The sequence below is a fragment of the Apium graveolens genome, chromosome 10 (genome assembly GCF_009905375.1).
Source record: "Apium graveolens cultivar Ventura chromosome 10, ASM990537v1, whole genome shotgun sequence".
Taxonomy (NCBI): Eukaryota; Viridiplantae; Streptophyta; class Magnoliopsida; order Apiales; family Apiaceae; genus Apium; species Apium graveolens.
The window spans coordinates 44,525,268-44,533,982 of NC_133656.1; the positions used below are offsets into that span (position 1 = coordinate 44,525,268).

Consider the following 8,715-nt stretch of genomic DNA (forward strand, 5'->3'; position numbering starts at 1 on the left):
TGCCATGCTAGCATAGGTTCATGTATGATGTGCATGATTAGTGGGTAACTCTAACAGTTTTATTCGCCCTGTGTAATCAAAAGGAATAACTTGTGCTTAAATCGTTGTGTTGTCAATTTCTGTAGACATATAGGAACTCAGCATAATTGATGACTATTCAACTTCTATCTTAATTGTGGATGTTTGGTAGAATGGTATTAATACAATGAAAGTTGGCTTTTATCAGTTTCGTGTTATTCGATTAATATCATCGCTGTCACATGCTAAAGGTGATAACAATAACTATTGAAGGAAGTAGTAATGAAGTTGTGATCTCATGAGTGTTCTAATATTGTTAATTTGAATTATTAATTAAGTGATTAATTAAGTAATTAATTGTAGTTAATATTTAGTCAACAATTCTAAGTGTTAGTGTCTTAACATTGGGAAGTAATCATATATTGGTGCGTGAGTTTAATTAAACAATAATTAGTCTGAGTCTCTGTGGGAACGAACTAGAAAGTATTCTATATTACTTGCGAACGCGTATACTTGCGTGAATATTAGCGCGTGTTTTCGCCCTAACAAGTTTTTGGCGCCGCTGCCGGGGACTCGACGTATTTGTTTAGTTTATGTACTTACCATCATTGGTCATTAGGACTCAGTGATTAGGACGTAGTAGTTACTTATTGTTTCCGGTTGTGTTTCAGGTACTTTAGCGAGCGTTTATGCAAACTCGTTCTCGTTCTCGCAAGAGGACTTTAGATACAGCTGAGGAGACAGACGAAGTTCTTGATATTCCAGAGAAGATATATTTTGAAGATTCGGATTCAGGAACTGAGCAGAAAGAACCAGTAAACATGGGTGATCGTATTGTTCAGGCTGATCCAGCTCTTATGGACTTTTCTCGGCCAAAAATTGATGACATTCAGTCAAGCATTCTTCATCCGGCTATTCAAGCTAACACCTTTGAAATCAAGCCGGGCACTATTCAGATGGTGCAGAATTCTGTTTCTTTTGGAGGGGCTGCGACTGAAGACCCCAACATGCACATAAGGAATTTTGTCGAGATCTGCAGCACTTTTAAGTATAATGGCGTGACTGATGAGGCTATCAAGCTGAGGCTTTTCCCATTCTCACTGAGGGACAAAGCTAAGGACTGGTTACATTCTGAACCAACTGGGTCCATCACTACTTGGCAAGATCTTGCGCAAAAGTTTCTGGTGAAGTTTTATCCGATGGCAAAGACTGCTGCTATGAGGAGTGCTCTTACTCAGTTTGCGCAGCAACCTACAGAATCTATGTGCGAAGCTTGGGAACGCTACAAGGAAATGTTAAGAAAGTGTCCACATCATGGAATGTCTGATTGGATGGTGATCACTGGTTTCTATAATGGTTTGGGGGCCCAATCTAGGCCCATGCTCGATGCAGCAGCTGGGGGCGCCTTATGGGCTAAAAGCTATACTGAGGCTTATAATCTTATCGAGACTATGGTTGCAAATGAGCATCAAAACTCAACTCAGAGGATGATGCCTGGGAAGGTAGCAGGTATTCTGGAAGTCAATACAACCACCGCTATTACAGCGCAGCTCCAAGCGCTGTCAATGAAGGTTGATTCTCTGGCTACATATGGAGTTAATCAAATAGCTATGGTTTGTGAGCTTTGTGCAGATTCTCATGCTACGGATCAGTGTTCTCTTGTCAACGAATCTGTTCAGTATGTGAATAATTATCAGCGACAACAGCAGCCTGTGCCAGCTACTTATCATCCTAATAACAGAAATCATCCAAATTTCAGCTGGGGTAATAATCAGAATGCTATTCAGCCACCATATCAGCAAGGTGTGAGTAAACAGTTTAATCCACCTGGATTCCAGCAACCACAGCAGTATGCTCAAAGGCAATCATATCCTCAACAGGGAAGTGCAGCTGCACCAACTAGTGCTGATTTTGAGGAACTTAAGCTGTTATGCAAAAGTCAGGCAGTTTCTATCAAGACCTTGGAAAACCAAATAGGTCAAATAGCCAATGCAATGTCCAATCATCAACCTGACACTCTTCCCAGTGACACGGAAGTACCAGGCAGGAAGGAAGCTAAAGAGCATGTAACACCCCCAAATCCGGGGTCGGGGATCCGGGTTGTCACGAGTTCCATTTCCCTTAACAACACCCAATCTTAATAAATAATCAACTACTCTGTACTGTGACCCCACAATAAACACACACACCACAAGTTATAGTCTCAGAGATGAATATCCAAAAATAATCACAAGTCATTTTATTCCACAATTATATGCCAATACACCTTAAACAGGTTTCTGAATAAATTTACATTTCTTTGCCATTATTACAATTCATAAATATACATAATCTGATACATCAAAAGTTGAAAGCCTAGCCTATTGGTAGTTCCTACCTCAGCTATGGCGGCATCAGTGCTTCTAGAAAACTGCGGAACGTCTCCTAACCTCTTGCGAATCGGGAGCTTGGTCCGGTTCATCTTGTCTATCTGATGTTGTGTGATGAAAGAAGAAAGCAAGGGTGAGCAGCAAGCCCACCAAAATAATATGTATAATGATTAACAATATACGAGCCTTCTCATAGTACTCATGAAAGTCTTGGTCAAAAGAAATGAACCAAGTTGATATCTTAATGCAATGAAGTCGCAAAATATTCAGTATATATATATATACATATATACTTTTCAAAATATTGGAAGTCCTCTTCCATGCACAATATACACAAAGTCCCAGTGTATAACTGTATAAAAAAAAATATCGTTGCAAGGTGATCTCATATATCTAACCTTGTCTCAACATTTTTCTGAAAATCTTTGTTATTCATAAGACAATTATTAATTAGATATAAGTTTAAAAGATGAAGTTACAAGATACCCCAATATACTTATATATTTCCCAAATACTACTTGAACTACCACCGTTCAAGTTATAATTAGCTTCAAAAGTTCATCACATAGATGAGACTATAAGACAAGATTTGAATAGATTAAATCTTTAAAATATTATCAAAATAAATGAAGTTACGAGATACTTCATTTGATGTAAACATTATTTTGAAAACTTGACCCTGCCAACACTCAACAATCGCCCAACCGTAGCCTTTCTATCGAAGTGCTCTGGGTAGTGTTGCAGAAATTATCCAATTGGATGATGAACTCATTACGGGAGTTTGCCGCGCCAGGAAGACCACTTACGATGATCAGTCGTAGTAGTACAACCCCACCATTTTCTACATGTAGAGGAGAACCTGTCGGATTTACTTGTCAACCGAACACTGAACTCCTAAGGAATGGACCGCCTTAGCGGAACTTCCAGGCCATTTGGGCCAATATAATAAGGCTGGGCCGGCGCTACTCGGCCACTTACGCCACTCCTAGTTCAGATGAAATCCATGACTCTGAAACGTAAAGCTTGTCCCCACTTTCCCCAAGTAGAAACTTGTTGATACGGCTCCACCAAGAAGTCGTATCTATTTGGAAAGGAGAACTCACCGATATTTCCCAGGTGATGCCTGTTAATGGATTAACTTGTTCCAAGAATTTTACTTCCCGAGTGTTGGGTAAGTAATCAATTCATTTATCAAAACAGCAACCTTGTTGCGAATATAAAACACACCACAGAGCCGGATCCCTCAGGTTTTGAGCGAGTATTTAAATCCCCTTCGAAAGGAGGATCTTAAAAAAATGAGTTTTGGGATCCGCTCTAACTTTTAAAAAAATCATTTTGAAGACTCGCAAAACATTTTTAAGAATGTTTGGAGTGAAGCTGATTTAATGAAGTAAATCAGTCCCCAGAATATTTAGAAAATGTCTGAATATTATTATTTAAATAATATTCCCATAAAGAATAATCTTTATAAAATAATTGAAGTAGAAGTATTAAAACTTATACTTGAAATGAATAGCAAATAATCAAAGATATACTTATACGAAAGTAATATCTTTATTTGAATAATCAAAAGTAAGTTTGATTATCGACACCTTATTCTTTAATACAATAAAGAATATTATTAAGTAATAAGCGGAGTCATAATACCTCGAATGAATACTATAAATAATATTCATAAAATAAAGGAGTCATACATCCTCAAATGAATATCCAAGTAATATTCAATAATAATATAAACTGAGTCATAAGCCCTCGAATGAATATTCAAATAATATTCAAATAATAAAATAAACTGAGTCATAAGCCCTCGAATGAATACTCAAATTAATATTCAATTAAGTAAAATAAAGGTATCGAATAAACCTTATTCGATCCATAGTTTTAAAAACTATATCCATATATATATAAATATATATATATATAATATACTCGGGAACATCGACTCCCGGTTTAGAAATATGTTCACCTTTTATCCCCTATACTAAGGGTATACGCAACTACTTGCTTATTTCTAGCATAGGTATTATGCAACTATAAGCATTGAAATCAACAGATAGATAACCAGATTACGAAACAGACATGCATATATACCATATCAGCATGCTCCAATATATCACAAAATTTGCTAATAACAATCATGCACTATCACAAGATAATGCATATACATATATTTACATCACAACAACAGTATATCGGGTAGAAAACTTGCCTGAGCGACTGGGGGTTACGAATGGCTCGGGACGAGTCTGGTAACCTATAAACAACAAGTAAGTTGGAATTAAACCAAAGTCACTTGTAAATCTATACTCTAACCAACTCAGACTCTAACGCTCGTTTTGCGCTTACTGATTCTCTTAAGTCACTCGAGTACCCTCGGCTCCACCATTTTTAATAATTTAACCTTTACGAGTTTTAAGGCGATTCCTTCGCGAGTGTCTTACCAACTGCCTAACACACTTACCATAAATGTTTCATGCATTAATTAACCCTTTTTGGTCTTTAACCTATGTTTCAAAGTAAGGCGAGGGGAAAAGTTTCGTTCGCGAAACGCCGTTACTTGAAACGGTCGTTTCTCCTAAACCGTGCATCGGAATCGAACGAACTACATATCAAAACGAAGCTCGTAACATGAGCTATCTAAAAATGGCAGTGGTCATAATCTAGCAGGGGGTTCTTGGGTCCTAATGTTATGCACAAAAACAGTCCAAAGAAAATCGGACTTTACGACGGCTATGTTTACGCGATTACCAATGTTTAAACTACTCCGATTAACCACCAACCAACTCATAACCATCAATACAATAAAACTTCACCTAAACCATACCACATCAGTCCATAATCTCCAAGGTTTTCAACTCAAACAACCACAATCAAGACCTATGAACTATAATCAAGCTTCAATTACCAAAAACACTTCCAAATCAAACCAAACTACTAATAATCACAATCCATGCTTCTCATTTCACAACACCAACCATTAAACTTACTAACAAATAAAGTAAAGGCTAGGGTTTGAAGTTTATACCTTCCTTAGGAGGTGTTAAGTTGCTAGGAAGCCTTAGGGAGCCTCCTACAAGCTTGATCTTTCCAAAGAAATCAAGAACACAAAGTTAGGCTTTGAAGTTTCTAAAAGTCCGATTTAAAGAACTGTAAAAATGAGGGTCTTACCATGATTATTTGGACGAGACTTGTGAACAAGAGTTGTAGGCCATCTCAATACCTTTCCAATGAGCTATAGAACACAATATTTGAGTGAGAAATGAAGGAGATACAGCAGTTTTAGTGTTCTGGTTCTGTTTTGGCCGAGAGCATGAAGAACAATGCCTTGGTTTCTTTTTGATTTTGATGAAAAATGATTTGCTTGGCTTGGTTGGTTTGATTTTTGTGTTTGTTTTAGTAAATTACCTAGTTGCCCTTGATTTTGTGTGGTTAAAAAGCCACCACATCTCCTTCCTTCCCATGTCATGCTTGTGTCATCCTCATGATGTCATCCTCCCCTCCTTGTCCTCTTCTCATTGGTTGGGTGACATCATCCTCTCTAATCCCTTTAATTAACTTCCTAATTGTTTGCCTAATGACCGCTGATCTGTTATACGGTTCGCTTAACTTTCGTTTTCGTTTATCGTTTGAAGGATCATACCCGGGATCTTATTACTTAGGTTCCCTTAACCTTTCTCAATATATTATATTCCTTTTATGATCCTCTCCTATAATTCTTTAATTTAAATCCTTTTTATCCTGTTACCTTTTTCTCAAATCTTTCCGTATCTAGTGTATTTCCGGAAAAAATCAAAGTGTTCGGATTTGGATTCTGACGATCTTTACATACACTTATATCCCATATAAAGTACTAATAAAATCTCAGAATATCCATATCAGAACCCCTACATAGTGTGGCATAAAAAGTTTTCTCATTCAGCAAAAACACTATTCATAAGGGTTTCAAAAATTTCCCAAAAATTGGGGTTATTACAGTCTCCCCTCCTTAAAAGGATTCCGTCCCGGAATCAGATAGAAAATGAATAGGGATACTCTCTTAGCATTGCACTTTCTAACTCTCGAGTAAATTTTCCCACATTGTGGTTCTACCATCAAACTCTTACTAGTTTGATAACCCTTCTCCTAAGCACTCGTTCCTTTTTACTCTATACCCTTCCTGGTTGCTCCATATAGGTTACGTCTGGTTGCATGTCTATGCGCTCATATGCCCCTATTTGTCTGGCATCCGAATTACACTTCCTTAACATTGATACGTGGAACACGTTATGAACTTGCTACAGGTTCGGGGGTAGGGCTAGCTCATATGCTAACTTCCCAAACGTCTTAATATATCCAAGGGTCCAACAAATTATAGACTTAGCTTTCCTTTCTTTCCGAACCTCATCAATCCTTTTTCAAGGGTTTCCAAGGGGATACCTATAACATTACTAGGCCCCCTATTTCATACTCTTTGTCCTTTTTGAGTCAAATCAGCATACCTCTTATGTCCATCTTGGGTTACTACCAGCCGTCCTCTGATTAGATCTATTATATCCCTGGTCCTTTGGACTACTGCGGGTCCGAGCATCTTGCGCTCTACAACTTCATCCTAACATAAGGGAGATCGACATTATCTTCCCTCAAGGATCTCATAAGGTGACACCTCGATAATGACATATGATCTATTGTCGTGATATAACTAAATCCGCGTTAAGTGATCATTCCAAATTTTTTCAAGTCTATTGCACAGACTCTCATTATAGCGTTTAGCATTAGAGCTTTTGCTTCTCAATACCCATTCTTTTCGAGTTCGTAATCGCTACTACCTTCCGTTCCTAATATTATACTGGTTATACTTTTGCTCGTTAGCGTTCTATAACCTTTTAATAACCACGTCAACCTTAGTATTACGAATGTGTTCCCATTCTGAATACCACCATAACTTTACTACTCCTTTTTCAGCTGTTTCTATTTTCGAAAGCTTAATCCTTCATATAGAAGTAAAAGAATTTATTGAGAGATCACTATGATCATGAACACTTGTTATCTCGCATAGTTAGTACAGAAGGTGGCCAGCCTTTAGTACTTGACAAGCAATTAAACAATAGTTGGTATCCTACTAGGCTTCTATCACACAGATAGACAGTCATTCGGCAATACCTCCCCTTCTGGAAGGGTTGTTCTTCTCAACTTACATGAAATGAAAAGAAGAGAAAAGAACGAACTGAAGAGAATTGTATATATAAAAAAAATATACTGCCACAAAATATCTGGCTTGGAACCTACCTCTGAACTATAGAGGTTTGTCATAGGAGAACAAAACATATACATATTTATATCAGCATCAAGTATTATAGCATCGTATTTCCCATGCCTAAATATTTCTATTCCGTCCATCATTCTATGGACCCATGCTCTTCCTCGAGCTTATATACAATCACTTTTGAAACTCCCTCGATTTCGAAAATCGAACCTGGGATCTCATTTTAGACATCACCGTTACTAGAGTTCTATGTTTGCACCGTAACCTTCCTCATATAGTAATACGACTCTCTTTTCATAAGAGGGAATAAATATTCAATAGGTAGATACTCTACTTAATTAGTCTATCAATGATAACTTATACACTACCACGACCCGTTTAGTTGTACTCAATCTCAGCATCCATTCCAATACAACTCTCACGGTTGTAATCAGCTCGTTACTCGCAGAATCATTGCTGCCTTACTATGGTCCACCACTGACCCACTGTCATCATTCACTTTCCATGAAATCTTAATAGCTAACCATACGGAGTCCATACATGTCGTATCAAATCCTTCTAGGGAGGTAACATAATCACCATTTCTGATTCATGAAGAACACTCCTGATCCTGACATACATACATGACATGAAGCAGATAAAATTGCAGAAGAGTTTCAATTAAAGCAACGATAGCAGGTTAATACCATTCTTAATCATATGCCTTCAATAGAAGACTTAACTCAAAGGTTTGTTTGGTCCTTTTTGAAACATGGTCCTGGCTTATCTCAAGATAGGACCTTCTAAGATAGATAGCCCGTTCATGGCGATTACACAAATTAAACCTTTACCAACTACTATTACGGCTGGGTATTGCACAGTCATCAGAAGGAATGTCAATCTTCCAAACCATAATACAACCTTCACAGTTTTAACCATCATCACTGTATTCTTTTGGCACAAGCGCCTATAATTATCCTCTTACCTTTAAAGTGTCGGCCACCTCTTTGGCCTTTCCTGATAGTAAAATTTCCTTACAGTCAATGTCACTTTAACCATCTCCAAATAAATTTTCTACCTTATTTCAATCACAGCTTATGTGAAAAT

The 8,715-nt window shown here is 37.5% G+C and overlaps 1 non-coding gene across 1 annotated transcript; it reads right to left on the reverse strand.

Annotated features, from left to right (window-relative positions):
* Positions 1–1,232: 1,232 nt before the first annotated feature.
* Positions 1,233–1,339, reverse strand: LOC141694111 (small nucleolar RNA R71). Its single transcript, XR_012563440.1, has one exon. It is a non-coding gene; the product is annotated as a small nucleolar RNA R71 (small nucleolar RNA).
* Positions 1,340–8,715: the final 7,376 nt, after the last annotated feature.